Source organism: Podarcis gaigeae (assembly GCF_964106915.1).
Source record: "Podarcis gaigeae genome assembly, chromosome: 7".
NCBI lineage: Eukaryota > Metazoa > Chordata > Lepidosauria > Squamata > Lacertidae > Podarcis > Podarcis gaigeae.
In genome coordinates, this window is record NC_139683.1 from 75,277,989 (window position 1) to 75,298,811 (window position 20,823).

General features: G+C 42.3%; 1 protein-coding gene and 1 pseudogene across 3 annotated transcripts in view; both read left to right on the forward strand.

The window, feature by feature from the left end:
• LOC310848329 (dynein axonemal heavy chain 3-like) overlaps positions 1-20,823 on the forward strand; it is a 622,604-nt gene that overhangs the window by 298,470 nt on the left and 303,311 nt on the right. The window lies entirely within an intron of this gene.
• Positions 7,908-12,007, forward strand: LOC310849387 (large ribosomal subunit protein eL31-like; annotated as a pseudogene). Its single transcript has 4 exons — positions 7,908-7,921; positions 8,043-8,201; positions 11,189-11,353; positions 11,794-12,007. The product of its transcript is annotated as a large ribosomal subunit protein eL31-like (transcript).

The following is a 20,823-nucleotide window of genomic DNA, read 5'->3' on the forward strand; positions in this document are numbered from 1 at the left end:
AATTACTCACGGGTTCTTCTTTAGAGCCGAATTTTCAATAGAAGAAGTCAGCGCTCTCCGCCGGATGGCATGCGGCTGCGCTCGGCAGGGATAGCAGAGAACTCAAAGCACCACGCTTCTCCCCGGCACCCGATCTGTAGCCTTTAAAAAGGCTCCTTCACGAGTCGGGAGAGCGCTAACGGTGCCAGCCGAGTCTCCATGTCCACGGCCTCCTCTGGCCGTGGTTTTTAAGGGTCCCCGCATCGCCGGTGCGGTAGGACCCAGCCCCTGCCAAGCCGGCTCCCTCCGGAGCTCGGAGGGAGTCCGCCATTCGGCGATGGCGCCGACCCGGAAGTCCCTCTTGTTCCTGCCTTCTAAACTCATATATTTGCTAGAAAATTGCTAACTTGTTTCATTTCATATAGTGTAGTTTTCCAGTATTGAATCTCAAATTTTAGAATTTAACTCACTTTTTTAGAACTTTAATTTTAACATACTATGTATCCAAAATTTATCTTTTCTTTCAATTACATATAGATTTCTTTTCATTATAACTAATTTGTTGGAGCCATCTTATTACCGATCTTACATCTTTCTTAACATTCATACAATTTACAATATTTTTGTAGATAGTCCTTAAATTTCTTCCAATCCTCCTCCACCAGTTCTTCTCCCAGGTCTCGGATTCTACCAGTCATCTCTGCCAGTTCCATATAGTCCATCAGTTGCATCTGCCATTCTTCCAGTGTGGGCAAATCTTGAGTTTTCCAGCATTTAGCGATGAGTATCCTTGCTGCTGTTGTAGCATACATAAAAAAAGTTCGATCCTTCTTTTGCACACTCTGGCCGACAATGCCTAAAAGAAAGGCCTCTGGTTTCTTAGGGAAGGTATACTTAAATACCTTTTTCAGCTCATTATATATCATTTCCCAGAAAGCCTTCACTCTAGGACAAGGTGTGTGTGTGGTTTTCTAGCACATGAGACATGGTAATTGGCTTACCAATGCCAGGATGCCTGTGTTATCAACACCCTTTGTGAAATACCACTGTTAAGCGCTTGGCACCATCTGTCTTTTTCTGCATTTCATTTTCCTATGGCTTCACTGTTTATGCTGTTTTTCTTGCTGCGAGAAACTAACAAGGCTAGGTAAAGGTAAAGGTACCCCTGACCATTAGGTCCAGTCGTGACCGACTCTGGGGTTGTGGCACTCATCTTGCTTTATTGGCTGAGGGAGCCCAGTGTACAGCTTCTGGCTCATGTGGCCAGCATGACTAAGCCACTTCTGGCGAACAGAGCAGCACACGGAAACGCCGTTTACCTTCCCGCTGGAGTGGTACCTATTTATCTACTTGCACTTTGATGTGCTTTCGAACTGCTAGGTTGGCAGGAGCAGGGACCAAGCAACGGGAGCTCACCCCATGGCAGGGATTCAAACCGCCAACCTTCTGATCAGCAAGTCCTAGGCTCTGTGGTTTAACCCAAAATGCCACCCGTGTCCCTTTAACAAAGCTAGCACTCGACTAACTACAGTATGCCTGTGAAGTAGTGGGGAAAGTAGTGGAAAGAGTTTCACTACTCCTCTTCTTCCACAGACATGTAGATCCGTGACAGAATTCTCAGTACTGACTAACTGTTGTTGGCATCCGTCTGTCTTGGGAAACAATAGAGTGTGCCTCCAGGGATGAAGTTAAACTGCTGGAGAATCACAGCGCCTGCTGTGGCTGCTGTGTGCTGCCTCACATGTTGTTTTTGCTGTGTTAGCAGCACCGATGTGACCTCCCTGGCACACAACCCAGGGCAGTGTGTATGGAGGTCCTGGGCTATCCAGACGACAAGACATCCCTGCTTGGCCCTTCTGATGTAGTTCAAAGGAAAACAGAGCAATATGTTTAGCACCAGCTTGGCTGCAGGAGGTGTCGGGAAATGGTTTACAAGGTGCCATCCAACCATATTAGGGACTCCACATTTGTGAAGGATTTACTCCTTGGCCTTTTCTTTTCTCCTGCAAAGCAGCAGTTACAAACTAGCTTACCATTAATTTAAATGCAGCTAGTGGAACTGTACCCGTTTGGTCATTGGTATGAGTCCATTAGGAATGAAGAATTAACAGAGAGGTTTTAAACCTAATCATGGTTCATGTAATTATTTGATAATTGCCTCAAAAGCCAAGCTTATTATATAATTGGATTCCTGGAAAATTGATTTCCTATATTTTTCCTTACGGTCACTTCCAGGTTTAAAATGCAGCAATATTCTGGGCTCACCAACAGATTTAGGGGGAGGTGGGGTTCCACTGTGTTCAAGTGCCATAAATCAACAAACAAAGATTTTTACAGTTTTCAGTAATTATAAGTAACAGCAATACCAGCAGGGATCCAAATTCATCATCATTGCTCCACAGTTCAGTTCAGTTCCTTTCATTTTACTGCAGACTGGAAATGCCAGATGATCAGTCTTAAATTCCAAATGAACTAAATATATGGGCATTAGACTCTCCCTCCCTCTTTCAGAGACTGATAGAGAGAATGAGAATATAGAGTACTGTGACTTCACAGTATAGTCAGACAGCATAACTTCCCAACAGGTTATTCTGCTTTCCTTTGAACACACCTTCTAGGGGACTGTTAAAAGTACTGATGGCCTGTGATGATTGGGGTTTTCGGAGCCTTCCATAGAATGAAACGTTCCTTGAAATGAATGTTGTGGAAAGCAGCAGGAGACAAATCTAGCTGTCTCCATGGTAGCAAGGCCAGGATGGGAGAGTGGAAGCAATAGATGTACAGTATCTCCTTGATCTTCTTCTTACATCTGGAAATGTGGTAATCTCTACAACAGGAGTGGGGAATCTGTGTCCCTGCAGACATTGCTCATAATCCCTCACTGTTGGCCATGCTGACCAGTGCTGATGGAAGTTGGAGTCCAATGACATCAGAGGACCACTGGTTTGCCACTTCTGCAATAGAAGTAGAGAGAAATAAGGGTAAAAAAGGAAGAATGTGGGAAAATTCCATGACGTGCCCCTGGTTACCACTGGTCGGCAGTTTGAATCCCTGCGATGGGATTGTTGTTAGCCGCCCTGAGCCCGGCTTTGGCTGGGGAGGGCGGGATATAAATAAAATTTATTATTATTATTATTATTATTATGAGCTCCCGTTTCTCTGTCCCAGCTCCTGCCAACCTAGCGGTTTGAAAGCACAGCAGTGCAAGTAGATAAATAGGTACCGCTGCGGCAGGAAGGTAAACGGCATTTCTATGCACTCTGGTTTCCATCGCGGTGTCCCGTTGCACCAGAAGCAGTTTAGTCATGCTGGCCACATGACCCGGAAAGCTGTCTGCAGACAAACGCTGGCTCCCTCAGCCTGAAAGTGAGATGAGCGCCACAACCCCATAGGCACCTTTGACTGGACTTAACCGTCTAGGGGTCCTTTACTTTTTTTTTAACCTACCATTGCAGATGATGTTGCAAACCCACTAGGGTGTAGGGAGTGCTACTTACCTGTAGGGACTCTTCAGATTTCACCGGGCTGTCACTAAATTCATTGCACTGCTTCTCCATGCATGAGAAGCTATTAGAATACGCACACAAACCTTTTAAAAACTTTTAAGAACATAAGCCGAGCCTTCTGGTTCAGGCCAGTGACTCCTCTAGTTCATAATCTTGTTCTCACAAAGGCTAACTAGATACCTAAAGGGAAACCTACAAGCTGGACCCAAGCATAAGAGCACTCAGTACCACCTGCAGTTTCTATCAATTGGTTTTCAGAAGCTGCTTCTTCTTCTTCGGCAATCACTCATAGCCAAATAAGATTGTCTTCCATAAACACAGTTTTAACAGTGAGTCCGTAAGTGACTGTGGAGGCCAATTCTGGATCCACACGCCCTTCCACAATGGGAACATAGGTTTTTGCCAATTGCCATGGGACCTTTGGGGTTTGGTTTTGGGGTGGGTTTTTTTGAAGATTCCTCTGCATGAATTTGTTTTGTGTGTGTAGATCAGTGCATGCTGACCAACGCACAGTCTTCACAGTAAGGCTCTCATCCAATGGCATGAGTATCACAACAACCAGTAGATTCTTATATGCTCCTGCCTTCATCCACCTTCACAGCCATTGTAACATACCACTTGTTATCTTTCGCCTGTCGAGAACTTCTTGGATCATTCTTTGTCTAGCTCCTCCCCTTTGACCTTACCGCCTCGGGTGACCCTGATGGGAGTACGAAACTCCCGGCGGCTTCGCTCACAAGGGTCATAGGAACGTGGAAGCCCACTCACCTCGACAAGGTGATGATCCAGCGAGTGAGTATTCAGAATCATACTGGCTCTGACAGTGGAGATGAAGTACAGCTTTCAGGGGTAGTAGTCATTGATAACCTGAGCCAGTTGTATATATTTCTAATAATCCAATTGTCTTTTGACACACATTCTTTGCCATGCTTATTTACCAAGATATTTTTCTAGAAAAAGAGGTGATGGAATGCACTTTGAACACCTCCCTTGTTCTCTTATAATGGCCACAGCACCCATCTGAGAGGTGCTGGCTGGGAGGGGGAGAAAGCCCTGCTAATTTCAGTTTGTGATTCTGTATGATCACAATAATAGAGATTATTGTTGTTGTATTCTGCTGGGCCCAAGCAGCACAGTGGTTTAACCCACAGCGCCACCCACTTACCCATCGAAAGGTCGACAGTTCAAATACCCGCAACGGGGTGAGCTCCCGTTGCTCTGTCCCAGCTCCTGCCAACCTAGCAGTTCGAAAGCACCTCAAAGTGCAAGTAGATAAATAGGTACCACTCTGGCAGGAAGGTAAATGGCGTTTCCGTGCGCTGCTCTGGTTTTGCCAGAAGCGGCTTAGGCATAATGGCCACATGACCTGGAAAAAAACTGTCTGCGGAAGCGGACAAACGCCAGCTCCCTCGGCCTGTAAAGCGAGATGAGTTTGCGACTGGACTTAATTGTCAGGGGCCCCTTTACCTTTTTTTATTCTGCTGAGCAACTGCCATTTAAGGATAGAGAGGAAGAAGGAGGATGTTGCTTATATATTTGTCATTAATTGGCATTTTTACCACTATACTAACATATGGCATACGTATATAGAAACTGCCAGATGTCAAGGAGTCTAACTAGTACACCATGTTCCTTTCTTTTCTCAATGCTAATTCATACACTGTGTAATATAAGCCAATGAACCTTGCAAAGCATTAATGCTTGATAACTGCAACCCGTTAGAAATCACTTCGTTTTGGTTTCGTGATTTTCATTCCTTAGGATCAATACAGCAAGCACACACACAAATCTGTCCAGAAGCCAAACTACTGTGGTGTGGCTCAAGAAAGATGAGAGAGCAGACAATTTCATTGCCGTCTTTCAATCTGTTTTCCCCCCAGGGTGTTGGGGGTTGCGAGTTATTCTTATCCAGTCTGTGGCTGAAATATTTTAGAATCACTTGCCTCCTCCCTCCTTTAGTGGAGAGCATACTATCGTTCATCTGGTGCCACAAAATTGTAAATGGCCAATGCCTTTGATGAGTACCTCACTCTGCTCTTGGCTTCTTTCCTACATCGCAAAACAGCAATAAATTACCTGTGTGAAATGATTTAGCTTTAGTGGGTTTTTCTTTGTCTCCCTACAACCAATAAGATACCTTCTTCCTGGCATCACAAGATGCATAGGATAGATACATCGTCATTCTTTCGGAAAGCAGTATTGAAGTATTATATGATTAAAACAGTTAATGGATAGAATCAGAGAGAAAGAGAGAGAGAGAGAGAGAGAGAGAGAGAGAGAGAGAGAGAGAGAGAGATTGCCACAGTGATTGAGAGGCTGTTTAGGGCTTTCTATCAGACCATTGGTCCATCTAACTCAGTCTACAGTGGCTATCAGCAGGTCTCCAAGATTTCAGTCAAGGGTCATTCCACCCTCCCCCTTGAAGATGCTGAGGATTAGACATAGAACCTTCCACATGCAAAGCAGAATCTCTTCCACTGAGCTATTGACCGGTGCATGCTACATAGCAAACTCTGTGCTCCACAAGGTAGCCTTCTGCTCTCAGGTGTGGTGGACAACGCTGACCCATTGCCAAATCTGAAGTCTTCTTCTTCTTTGGCAATCACTCATAGCTGAGTAAGATTGTCTTCCATAAGCACAATTTTTACAATGAGTCCGTAAGTGACTGTGGAGACCAGTTCTGGATCCACACATCCTCCCACAGTGAGGACATAGGTTTCTGGGTGGGAGTTGATCACAGTGAGGGTTTGCCAAGGGTTAGCACATTTCTTCATTTCGTCCAGAATTTGAGCATCTTCAAACCCCATGACACCTTTGGTAAAGGCTGTTTTCCAACTGGAGCGCTGGCAGGCCAGTGTTTTCCAGTTGTCAGTGTTCATACTACATTATTTTTAGATTTGCCTTGAGAGATTCTTTAAACCTCTTTTGTTGACCACCAGCATTCTGCTTTCCATTCTTGATTTGGGAATAGAGTAGTTGCTTTGGAAGATGATAATCAGGCATCCGTACAACATGACCAGTCCAACGAAGTTGATATTGAAGAATCATTGCTTTGACACTGGTGATCTTTGCTTCTTCCAGTACACTGGCATTAGTTCACCTGTCTTCCCAATTGATGTGCAAAATTTTTCAGAGACACTTTTGATGGCATCTTTTGAAGAGTTGGAGATGGCGTTTATAAGTGGTCCGCGTTTCACAAGCATACAGTAAGGTTGGTAGTACAATAGTATGCCACATGGCAAGCTCTGTACTCCACAAGGTAGTCTTCTGCCCTCAGGTGTGGTGGACAATGCTAACCCATTGCCAGATCTGAAGTAAGGTTACCTCTGCACCATGCATTAAAGCATTCCTATGCCACTTTAACAGTCATGATTCCCCTCTAAAGACCCACAGCAACTGTGGTGATTTAAAGGGCTAAGTGTTGTTAGGAGAATCCACACAGAGCTACAATTCTGTGGCTGTGACCTAAAAGTCAGCTGCCAATACTGTTGGCTTCTGAACATGAAATGGGTGGGACGCCATCTTGTCCTTTGCCTCAGGCATCAAAACATGATGGACCACTTACACTTTGTATTAATAATGTTTACATTGGTTTAACATCACTAGTATTGGAGTGGTGTGAATTCAATAGAAATGCTTTAATATAATAGATTGGTGAGCCACTTTACTAATATTTACATTCTGTATTTTCATATCACATAGGATACTTGGGGAGGCAAAATAGCTGCTGTATGCTGACAGTTGTCCACAGCACACTTGCTATGTCATAAATTTATATTTAAAATATATGCACACAGGCCAATTTATTCTGAATTAAACTGGGTACAAAGTCAGGCAAGTTTCTGCACATCTTCACTACCAAAGGAGGATTAAATCCATTTTACTGCCATGGCCTCTCCACAAAGGACCCTGTGAAGGACCGTTGTTGTGAGGGTATACTAAAAATGTAAGGGACCAAAACCTCCTCCAAGAATGACGTTTCCCGGTGAGGGAAAACATCCATGACAATGCAGGTAATTTTAAATCAGGTTGAGGGTACACCATTTGAAGTTAGGGGTCTGATTTAAATGTGTGTATATATGTCATCAGAGTAAATCTGCATGGAAGACTTCTGAGTATTGTGGACTAGGGTCATTCTGAGTCTGAAGCATGACTTCATGGTGTGAAGCTGCAGAAGTGTCCGTAGAATTGAGAGAGGACTATGCTACGAGCAGCAGCAGGAAGAGGAATTACTGTACCCAAACTGAATTAACCCATCAACAAAAAGTGGCACTCATAGGTCTCATCACATCAAACTGCTGAGATACAAATCACCACATCAGTGCTTTGCCAGACCAGCAATCTTCTCAGCAAGGCTTGGTTATTAAGTTGGAAATTTGCAAGCCTAGCTAAACAGCATTACTTGCCAGACCCTTTCACGAAATGCAGAATGTTAGGTAAGCAACAGTAGATGCTAGCAAATAAAAAAAACAACAACAGTTCTTTATGAGTGGCAGTCGTACCATTGCACAAAGCTGCAATGCAGAGATATCTGCTTTCCATTTGGATCCCCTACAGATGTCAAATCGAACAAAACTCCCTTTCCAAAATCAAAAAAGTAAAGCAACCTAAAAATCAGCAGTACACTGAGAAAAATGAAGTCAGAACCAAGAGTTCTATATTAGATGTAGTAGAAAGTGTGAGGATCTGTATCAACACAAGAGCTGATTCCAAAACGTAAGGTAATATTACAGAAAAAGCAGTAGCTGTGAGCATGTCTCTATATGCAAATAGGCCTTCATTGCTGCTGGTAGTTATTCTGTGTTAATTATTCATGCTCATTGTCATTATTTGTTGCACCGATATCCCAATATTTTTTCCAAAAGGGAGAACAGCAAGGCAAGCATACAATGATTTGTTCCATTGTGATAGCCTAGAGGTCATTGCTACCTTTCTTGGTGCTTGTTTGCTGACAAAGCTACTCTCAAGCTTGGTTTGTCAGGCTTCAAGCCTATCAGTAATCATCTGGGAATAGGAATGTGCGGATTTGATTCAGGTCACATTTGATTGGACAGGTCACTGTCCAAAATTATATGAGAACCGAAACACAGCCATCCTTTGAAATTCACACTTCTCTGAATATTCAGTTCTTCACAGAATTTGCGAGTCTCCAGCAAGGTAATGTGTACAGAAATTGATAAAGTGTGCATGAAAATGTACCATGTATTGGTGTACCAAAAAAGACATTGGGTTAGGGAAAATTGCTTTGCAAAAATTTACATGTCGGGCAAAAATGCTTACAAGCATATGTACGTTAGGAGTAATTCACACCAAAATGGTGATGAATTTTCAGGATGACTTTTATGGGGGGAAAGTCCACAATCACAATCTGTTGTGGAAATGTAGAGAATTAAACCTAAGACTGGAAAAATGCCAAATCTATGACTTCTGTTTATAAATGCTCATTGGACCTTTGTAAAGTAGAGGTACAGGAACTCAGAAAATAGGGAATCAGAGTGTACTGTACAAGCCAAACAATGGAAAATTGCTTTAGAATCTATATGGAATGTTTCTCTAGATTGGAATTTGAGACTGATATCCAGCAAAAATTTTTTGTTTGTTTTCAAGTATTTTGGAGTCCACAGCATTTTGTATAGGAAGTCGCTGTCTAATCCAGATAAATGCTGAAGATGTTGTGCGGAAAAGGCCTCACTGAGGAATATGACGTGAGCATGTTCAGTAATACATTTTATTATTATTATTATTATTATTATTTGGTCTGAAGTTCTTGTCCATATAAATTTCCTACTGGCAAAATATTTGATATTTACAGAGGTTCGTGAACTTTTAAATTATATCCCTTTTGACAGCAGGACAACAAAAGTTGGTGCTGTGGACCCTTACAGTTGCCAAGAGGCATATACTTTGAGCCTGGAAGGATAAATCCCCCACTCAGTGGTCTGATGACCTCACTGCCTTTGCTGCATTGAACAAATTTTTAAAATAAACAGTTTTGTGTGGATATCTATATGGAGGTCTGGAGGCCTTATATTGACTTAAATGTTTAATTTTAGAGGGAGGTATGGACGGCTGTTGTATTCTCAATGTGAGGTAACAGTGCGTATTGTGGTGGTGGTTTTTCTGTTTTTTTTTTAAAAAAACTGTTTTTGCTTTCCCCCTTCTTTGTTAAATTTGACATATATAAAAAACTGATTTGTGCATCCCTACCTGGGATTAAGTTCTATTTACTCCATTGACTTCTAAGTAGACCCATATAGGATGGTGCTTTAAATTCAGAACCGAGGAGGTGAAAATACCTTGAAAATCTTCCTACATTGAGTACATTTTTATGCCACCATCCCTTCTCCAAGGAGCTCACATTGGTGTGCTTTATCCCTCTCGCTTGTGTTATGCCTACAACAACCCTGTAGGGCAGGGTAGATGATGTATGGTGCAAGGTCACCCTGTAAGACATGTCTGAGCAATGTCTCCTCGGTCTGAGACAGGCACTCCTGCCACTGCAATACACAAAATTATATAAACCCTGATATAATCTCAATAAAAGAATCAAGAATCCCCATGATTCCCAATGCCTCGCCCTTGAACCAGGCAGCATCATTTACTTCCCACTAGATCAGATTCAATAATAATAATAATAATAATAATAATAATAATAATAATAATAATAATAAATAATTTATACCTCACCCATCTGGCTGGGTTTTCCTAGGCATTCCAGGAGGCTTCCAACAATAGATTAAAAATACATTAAAACCGTCATTAAAAACTGCCTTCAGATGTCTTCTAAACATCAGATAATTGTTTATTCCCTTGACATCTGATGGGAGGGCGTTCCACAGGGCAGGTGCCACTACCAAGAAGGCCCTTTGTCTGGTTCCCTGTAACTTCACTTCTCTCAGTGAGGGAACTACCAGTAGGCCCTCAACGCTAGACCTCCGTGTCCGGGTTGAACAATGGGGGTGGAGACACTAGAAGCCAGGTGTAAACCAAATGGGTTTCCCCCCTAACAAACTGTCTGATTTCTGCTGACAACCTCTTACCTGTACTTGCAATCCACACCCAGTGATAGAGTTCCTTTTCTAAACTCTTTTTCCCCATTGACTTGTGTGCTGTTGGTAGAAAACCAGGACCTCCTGTCTGAGCATGCATAGTGACCATGCTAATGCTGCATTTGTTTGGACCAGTGATGGGGTTGCAATATCTTATATATGAACCACAAGCATAGAGAAAGGAGAGTATGGAGAAACTGTTTGCTTTCAATATTGATGTTTCTCCTCCTTGCAGCTACAGCCCAACAGATGGTGCTGCTCACATCCCTGATATCTTAGGAGGAAGACAACAGCTGATTGCTACAGCATCAAGTTCAATTAGGCACTTAATGATCTGGACTCTTCCGTTGTGATAACAAATTAGAGAAACAGAAAGAGACCGTGCGCTGCTGTACATATGGGGAAAACACAGCTGAACATGGCAAGGGCACACGGGGAGAAAAATCAAGAGGGAATCTGTGTAGTGAAACTTGAAGCAGCTCCATTACTCCTCATTAGGTAGGCAGGTTGGTTAGGATTACATGTGTATTTGGGCAAATCATACTTGGCAAACATATGTATTGATATAAGATCCTAGATAATAAAAAGGGAACAGTTACAGAATTATAACTCAAAATGCAATCCCTGGTGCCTTTCTGGTCTGGTCCTGAGCAGGATAGCTCCTGCAAAGAAAGGTGGTAAAAAGAGGAAAAGAACGATCAGCCATCAATGAGGTGGTTACTGAGGAATATACTATAAACATTCACAAACGCATCCATAGCGTGGGCTTCAAGAAGTGGGCTCCTCGTGCTCTCAAGGAGATTCAAAAATTTGCAATGAATAATAATAATAATGATAATAATAATAATAATAATAAATTTTATTTATATCCTGCCCTCCCCAGCTGAAGCCGGGCTCAGGGCAGCTAATATAGTGCAACATTCTAAAAACATTTCATTATAAAAATTAATTAAAATAAAATTGATGGCAACCATTAAGCTAAATTCTGTGAAGATTGCCAAAGGAGGGAGTCATGCTGCGCCCTGACCAAAGGCCTGGTGGAACAGCTCTGTCTTGCAGGCCCTGTGGAAAGATGTCAAGTCCCGCAGGGCCCTAGTCTCTTGTGACAGAGCATTCCACCAGATTGGAGCCGCAGCCGAAAAAGCCCTGGCTCTAGTTGAGGCTAGCCTAAACTCTCTGTGGCCTGGGACCTTCAGGATGTTATTATTTGCAGACCGTAAGTTCCTCTGTGGGGCATACCAGGAGAGGCGGTCCCATAGGTACGAGGAGGGGGGAGATGGGGACTCCTGATGTACGCATTGACACACCCACTTGAACAAGGCTGTCTGGGCAAAAGGAGTAAGGAATGTTCCTTACCGTATCCATGTGCGTTTATCCAGAAAACGCAATGAAGATGAGGATCCACCTAATAAACTGTATACACCGGTTTCCATTTTCAAAAGCCTACAGACTGTTAATGTGGATGGAAACTAATCTTTCATTACAATAAAAATGTTATGACATTTTTAAAAAATGCAATCCCTGGTGCGAAATGGTCTGTCTACCACTCTCTCATTTGAAGGGACAGCATCATACTTCACATAACCACATGACATCAAACCCCACATTTCATGCCGAATGTGACTTACAATGGCCATCATACATGGAATTTGACCTTCTCAAAGCACAGGAAGGGTCGTGGGTTGATGGTAGAGCATCCGCCTTGCATGCAGAAGGATGGTCCCCATTAGAAATTTTCCAGAACTATGTGATGCTACCAGGACCATTGTTGTAACTTGCCCCTCCATACACTGGGGAGAAAACATATATGTGTGGATGACAATATAGTCTCACTCACTGTAGTCAGGACTGGAATAGGGCAGTGAAAATGGGGTGAAAGATCTGTGAAGCTTCCCTTCTGCTCCAATGGAAACTGCATTAATCCATTTCAGATACCTTTCCTGCTGCTGGGTTTTTTTTGAGGGTGTGCCATCAACATACAGGATTGCAGTCAAAACAATGCTAAATCACTGTCCCATCAGCACAATGGCTGTCCTCTCCTCTCAGTGGCATAGCGTGGGTTGGTGGTGCCCGGGGTGCCCATGTTTTATACACACACATCGGTGCACTGAGCAGCAGCTCAGCCCGTGCAGGAGTGTGGCATGGGCAGGTATTCCTTCATCAGCCATGAGGAGAAGGAAGCGTCACCCCAGCCCCAAAGGCCTGGCCAGGGCCCGGCTTCCCTCCCTGTATCTCTGGAAGGTGGCAGAAGTTCAGCCATGCAGCCTTAATGAGGAAGCTTGTTGTGGGGGCACCTGGTTGTGCCTGTCTCATAATTTTGCACTCTGGACCACAGCTCCTTTGCCCCCCATGCCACTGCCCCCTCCTCTCCCTGTACGTATCCCTAAATCTGTTTTGGGTGCCCCTCCAATCCTCTGGATCAGATTTTGAGCCCCCGAATGTGCATTGAGGAAAGGAAGGTGAGAAGATTCCATTGTGCAAATGGAAATCGTCCCACTGACAGGACATGTTAGTTGGATACTGCCCTGAGTCACTTTAACCCTCACTAGTGAATCAAAAATTGGCTACCCCACCTGTGCCCCAGGAAGGTTCATTTCAAAACATTTTCAGCCAGGTTTAAGTGCAGTCTTAAAAATATTTTGATGTTATGCAATTTATTCTGCTTTGCTAGATAGGTTGGGCTATGGTTTGTCACCATGGATGAATGAAGTAGGCCGAATCAATAAATCTAAATCAATCAAGATTTGATAAGGGCATGTTTTCCCCTGACTTTGGGTTACATTTTTTTTTATAAAAAAGGAGTTTCAAAGCCAATACCATTTCGGTTCATCTTTAATGCAATATCAGCTTTCCCCTTGACTTGTTAGTGTCCTGGAGAAAGAGTTATAAGAAAACCTTTCAGTGAAACACTGACATTACAAATAGAGTGGCCAGATTCAACTAAATGCATACCTAATTTAATTTAAAAGACAGGGCATTAAATTGAGTTACAATAGAGCCTCTTGTTGTATATTTTATTTCCACAACCTGATTCCACTGCTACACATTGGTAAAAGCTTTGTGTCCGCCTCAAAGTAAGGAAGAAAAGGCAGCCTTCATCATCTCCGATCATCTACAGTTCCCTTTGTTACTTTTTAAACCTTTCCTTGTATTCAAAACAGCACCATATGGTGTTACCATTAGTTTTTGTGTTTTCCACATTAGCATAGCAGGTGAAGCCTGCAATTTGTGGCCCTTGAATCACGTTGATTTATCCTGACCTTGGAGCCATCCCCAAAACAATTTGATTGATGGGTTTTTTAAATGTTGTCTTTGACATATTTGGCATGGTGGACGAAAAAGGGAGAAGCACTGCATCTCCTTCTCCCTTGCCCCCTCTGACCAAGACCAGGCAGGTTTAATAATAATAATATAATAATATTTTTTTCTTTATACGCCCGTCCTTCCCGGTTTAAAAACCAGGCTCAGGGCGGCTAACAGCAAATATAAAACATTGATTAAAATGTGACTTTAAAACAGCATAGAATACAACATAAAATGCAGCATCAATATCAAGAAAATTCAAAAATTCAGGGGTCATTTTTTTAGGGGGGGACCCAGTCAATAGACATTGAATGATTACCAGGGCCAACTGGCCAAGTTGGTCCTACTAGGGCCAGCAAGGTGACCAGGGGAGAATTTAAATGTGGGGTCCCAGAAAGGGTTTTTTCATAGAAGAGGAAAGGGGAAATGGAATAGAGGATCAGGCTAATTCAAATTGAAGACCAGCTCTGTCTTATAGGCCCTGTGGAAGGAGATCAAGTCTTGCAGGGCCCTAGTCTCGTGGGACAGAGCATTCCACCAGGTCGGAGCCGTCACTGAAAAAGCCCTGGCCCTGGTGGAGGATAGTCTGGCTTCCTTAGGACCCAGGACCTTTAAGCTATTATTATTCATGGACCTTAGGGTCCTCTGCTGGACATATCAGGTGAGGCAGTCCCCTAAGTTTGATGCTGTGTGGTGTTTCATTACATAAACACATTCTATTAAGGAAGGCTGCTTGCAGAAATGTGTCTGTTGGGATAAAACCATGCTAAAATGTGGATGTGTTTTCATGAGGTCTTTTAAAATGAATGAAAACCAACATGGAACTTTTGAGAACCTAACTTAAGAGTGGAGAGATGGAGAAAAACCACAATTAAGAGATTCACCCACCATTGCTTGTTGGAATTCTTGGCCCGGTCAGAGGTATGTGCCTATCTGTCCAGGCACCGGCTGAATTCCTTTGACCTCCCTCCGGCGACTCCCGGCAGGAAAAACATACGAGGTCCGTTCCGGCGATTTTTCTCAGGCTGTGAGAAAATCACACCAACTGCTTCTCATCCTCCCTGCACCCTGCATATCCCCAGGGAGGGGAATCAGACTCAGACAGAAATGTAACTACATGCTTTTATTCCTGTCTTTAGCAGTCATACAGTGAAAGATGTCTGCTCTCTTTGACAAACAGAGAGAAACTCAAAACTCCACCCATGTACATCCTGTACAGGTCATATGACACTCACTGAGCTCACATCCTGTGCTCAATAAGGAGAATGGACTGCCCCTTTGTTTCCATGGCAACAGTCACAAACTTCCTGTTTGGCTTTGCAGCCACAAGCAGCTGACTGAGCTGCTAGAGCCTTTGCTTGCTGCAGCATTGCTGCTTTAGAATAACATTGCTGAGCTACCAATTGCTTGGGGGAGCTTACACAAATGCAGCCAGCTCACCATCAGATCTTTGAACAGACTTGGTGCATGTGCAACATTGAAGGCAAGGCCAGGAGGGCCGTCCCGCTCCCATTCCACTCCATGCAAAGGGTTCACACCTGAAGGAGGCTGCAGTGATTTACACAAGCTCCTGGAGCAGCCAGGGCTTAGCGTCATGTCACTGCTGAAGAAAGAGGATATAGTTGTCTATTTCCACCTGTAATGACTGTTAGGAAATGTCACTTATTTGGGTCAGTGGAGATTCTAATATTGCTCAGTCAGTAAATAACATTTATCTTTTTTTTGGCAATAGTAAATATCCGGGATGCGGGTGACACTGTGGTCTAAACCACAGAGCCCAGGGCTTGCTGATCAGAAGGTTGGTGGTTTGAATCCCCGTGACAGGGTGAGCTCCCGTTGCTCAGTCCCAGCTCCTGCCAACCTAGCAGTTCAAAAACACGTCAAAGTGCAAGTAGATAAATAGGTACCGGGAAGGTAAATGGTGTTTCTGTGAGCTGCTCTGGTTTTGCCAGAAGCAGCTTAGTCATGCTGGCCACATGACCCAGAAAAACCGTCTGAGGACAAACACCAGCTCCCTCGGCCAGTAAAGCGAGATGAGCGCCGCAGCCCCAGAGTCGTTCATGACTGGACTTAACTGTCAGGGGTCCTTTACCTTTTTTTAACCTTGCATATGTCACTTCAGAATTATGATTGTACCAAGAACAGACTAGATTTTCAGAAACACATACGGCACCGTCATCCAGAAGAAGAGAGGGAGATTGTACAGTTGGATCTTTTACTTCTGTACAAAAAGACACCACATCAGGGGAGAGAGGAATTAGGCTACAGTTGTTATTCTTGAGAGGCTAGCTTTCTGGGTGCCGATTGAAGTTATCAGGAGGAGTGGAAATAGGGAAACTTCAGGAGGATTGACATGTTCACAGCTGCAAAGCAGCCCAACCAAGGAAGATTTAGATCCTCCCAGGATAATAATAATAATAATAATAATAATAATAATAATAATAATATATTTATACCCCGCCCATCTGGCTGGGTTTCCCCAGCCACTCGGGGTGGCTCCCAACAGAATATTAAAAACATGATAAAACATCAAACATTAAAAACTTCCCTAAACAGGGGTGCCTTCAGATGTCTTGTAAACGTCAGGTAGTTGTTTATTTGACATCTGATGGGAGGGTGTTCCACAGGGCGGGTGCCACCACAGAGAAGGCCTTCTGCCTGGTTCCCTGTAACCTCACTTCTCGAAGTGAAGGAACCTAAGGATGAGTATCCATTCTATGATGTGGAGGAAACCTTGTTTCAATTATTAGCTTGCTCAAAGATTGGAATTTTGACCCCCAAAATTCCCTTTACAAATATGATCATTCTGTGTCACAGGGAAAAATAAATCTATCCATGCTGGAATCAATGAGAACTGAACATTATTCCCTAGTTAAGATAGCGATTGGTAGTGCAATTTCACCCAATCACGCATTTTCCACTTTAATTAACTTTAAATGCAAGATCCATCAATACTGAAGTTTATTTCACAACACATTTTCCCCACTTCTAGACCTTATTGACAGTGTGATCAATGCAATATATCAGAACAAGAGTGAAGATATGCCACTACTGAAACAAACAGATTGATGATTTAAGACAAAATAATTATTTTCCTCAGTCTTAACTTCAGACTGATTAAAAAGTTCCAGCTAAGAGATCTTTAAATCGCTTTGTTCCCATGGGATTTCTCCACACGCACCCTGTGATCAAAAACACCTTTCCAACTTTTAATTATGGTTTGTTTAACACATATTGCAAGAAAAGCTCCGGCTTACAATTGCATGGTTGGATGTTCACCTCTGTCCGTAACATTTTATTAACTATAAATCACTAGAATACCAGTAAATATTATGATAGCCACAAAAAAGAAAAAGAAAATATACATCATTGGATTTCAAAGCAACTCAAAAATAGAAGTTTTTGGGAAACAGTCATCTTGCAATGGTCATTCCAAACAGGGTTGTTATTTGAGTGTAGCATCCTTGTTGGGTTCTGCTTCCCACATGAAAAAATTGGTTCAGGCAGCCAGAATTCAGCCAGCAGCCACCATTTTATTTTCACTCATGTCTTGCATCAGTCTGAGATGGGGAAAATGGTGAGGACCATCATGTTTTGTGGTGTCCACCATTTTTTCTCTAGAGTACCCCAAACTGATAAACCATCTGAAGCACTGTGAGGGAAACAAAAGAGTCACAGTTGAATATTCCATAGGAAGGTTAAAAGAAGAACTGCCACCCAACTCCTCTATCTATCTATCTATCTATCTATCTGTCTGTCTGTCTGTCTATCTATCTATCTATCATCTATCTGTCTGTCTATCATCTATCTATCATCTATCATCTATCTATCTATCTATCTATCTATCTATCTATCTATCTATCTATCATCTATCTATATCTATCATCTATCTATCTATCTATCTATCTATCTATCTATCTATCATCTATCTATCTATCTATCTATCTATCTATCTATCTATCTATCTATCTATCTATCATCTATCTATATCTATCTATCTATCTATCTATCTATCTATCTATCTATCTATCTATCATCTATCTATCTATCATCTACCTGTCTATCATCTATCATCTATCTATCTATAATTTTCTAAATTACATTTCAAAATATTCATTTAAAGGTAAAAGGACCCCTGATCATTAGGTCCAGTCATGACAGACTCTGGGGTTGCAGCACTCATCTCACTTTATTGGCCAAGGGAGCCTGCGTAAGCTTCTGGGTCATGTGGCCAGCATGACTAAGCTGCTTCTGGCGAACCAGAGCAGCGCACGGAAATGCCATTTACCTTCCAGCCAGAGCAGTACCTATTTATCTACTTGCACTTTGACGTGCTTTCAAACTGCTAGGTTGGTAGGAACAGGGACCGAGCAACGGGAGCTCACCCCATCACGGGGATTTAAACCGCCAACCTTCTGATTGGCAAGTCCTAGGCTCTGTGGTGTTACCCACAGTGCCACCCGCGTCCCATTCATTTAAACAACCTTAAATCAATGACTTCCCTTCTTCTCTTTCCGTGGCTCATTTTGCATACCACACATCCCTGAATATTTTACATAAACGAAACCATTCAGTAATCCATTGTTACATTCATCAAATCTTATTTACACTTTTGAATTTATCTTAAAGTGTTTTTAAATGAACACAATTTTCACCCATATAGTCAGTAAACATTTTCCAGACTTCTTTAAACATACATTCTACTTATTCTCTTATTCTATATGTTAAATCTGCAAGCTGCACGTAGCCCATCAGTTTAAGTTGCCATTCTTCTTTGGTTGCGACCTCTCTTGTTTTCCATTTTTGGGCTAACAAAACAGGGCCCCCAATAGTAGCATACCTGGGAATTTCCATCTGAATTATCCCCAACAAAAAGGATTCTGGTTTTTTTGGAAAGACCCACCCAACCCCAGTACAAATCTTAGTGCACTGTTCTTCAACCAACTAGTATTATCCCCTTCAGTCTCACTGCTATGTAAACTTCTTTACTGTTTCTATATAAAAAAAAACTTGTTACGTTCATTCTTCAGTAAAGATGTCACTCAGTAATGAGGTGTTGTCGTCTTCGCCTGGAGGCGATGTCTTAAATTTACTACAAATCTACCTCTTGCAAAGGCGGGTGTAATAAAGACTTTGCAGAGAGTGGCAGTGTTTTATAACTTGCCAGCCCAGAGGTGAGAATAGAATATAGTAAACTTGGATTTTCCAATTCATGCTTATTAGACAGTACCTGCTAGTGAAATCAACAGAGCATCTGAGCTTACATGCACAGGAATCCTCTGCAAGAGACAGTGTGGTGTAGAGGTTAAAGTGCTGGACTAGGGCTTTGGAGACCAGTGTTCAAATCCGCACTCAGCCTCAAAGCTCCCTGGGTGACCTTGGGCCAGCCATTGTCTCTTGCCCTAACTTACCTCACTGGGTCGTTTTGAAAATAAAAAAGGAGAGGGGGTGAAGTGTGCACACCCCTTGAGCTCCTTGAAGAAAAAGTGGGATAAAAATGTAGCAATGAATACATGAAATGCTGATCCACAGAAAGTCATCTGCATTAAAGGTAAAGGTAAACGACCCCTGGATGGTTAAGTCCAGTCAAAGGCTACAATGGGGTGTGGCACTCATCTCGCTTTCAGGCCAAGGGAGCCACCATTTGTCCACAGACAGCTTTCCATGTCATGTGGCCAGCATGACAAAACCGCTTCTGGTGCAACAGGACATTTACAAAGTGAACTGAGTAACACTTAGAGGACTTGGAATCAATTTAATTGGAAGCATAATTGCATAATTGCTCATCTATCTTCAACTGGAAGGAAGGATGAAAGGAGTCTGTGAGCTGCCAAGGAACTGATGAGTTCTTTATTGAGTCACCTGCAGTTTGACAGACTGCTTTTCCCAGGTTAAGAGGAAAAAATGGAGATAACAGTTTATTTTCTGGGATAGAGGGACTTTGGCAGCTGTTGTTAAAGTTCTCAGTGCAAAACAACAAAGCACAGGACAGAGCAATGGAGAAATTTCTGGAACAACAATGGGATATCAGCTCCGCCCAAGGCATGACGCATAACAGCAACAACCGGGGGAAAGAAAGACATAACATCTTACAAGGACAGAAAGAAACACAACAGACAGAATAATTGCCACACACAAGAAGAACAAGGATATAGTTTCAATTCCTTACTTGCAGTTTTAAAAATCATTTAATCATGTGTCAACACAAATAGCAGTTATTAATATTGCATTTGTTGTATAAGGGATTATTATGACTGGAATGCAATAGAAACTAATAAGATTTTAGAACTCAGGAATAAAGAAAATCATCAAACCATCAAATATAGCACACTGGGGGCTACTTTAACTAAATTATATAATTCAGTATTTGAATGATTGGTATAATTGGAATAATTGTATAAATTGGTATTGTTATAATGAGGCTGTTTTTTGACTGTAATTGAAAACTAATAAAAATGGATTACAAAAAAACTAATAAAAATTTATTATGAAAAAGCCCCCCCCCCCATTTATGCTGCAGGCAGATCAGAGGCAAGATTTTTGTACCTCAGCATGAGGATGGTAAAAAGTGGATCTTTGATTTTTCACTGTGCTCAAACATTTCAAAGTAATGTGAGCTGACATTCTGTCAGACAGGAAGGAAACTGCTTACACCTCACCTTAAAGTCCTGGATGTACCTGCTGAGCTATGTCTCCTGAAATTTAGTTGGACAGCATCTCTAGATGCCTTAAGCTTCAATAACCAGAAGCTTACTAGGTGACAGCAGTGAGAGCTGACCCTGCTGATTCAGTGTTCCTTTAATATTTCAAAAGTTTTCTATCCAGCAGTCACTATCTCATAAGTGATCCCTTCAGTGATGGAAATGATTTATTTGACACAGATCATTGGGGAGTAGTCTCAGAAATATCTGTCATTGTCCACTTCCAATGGTTATTTAACATTTTAAACATAAATTCCTAATAACTGCTGGAAGTGCAAACAAATG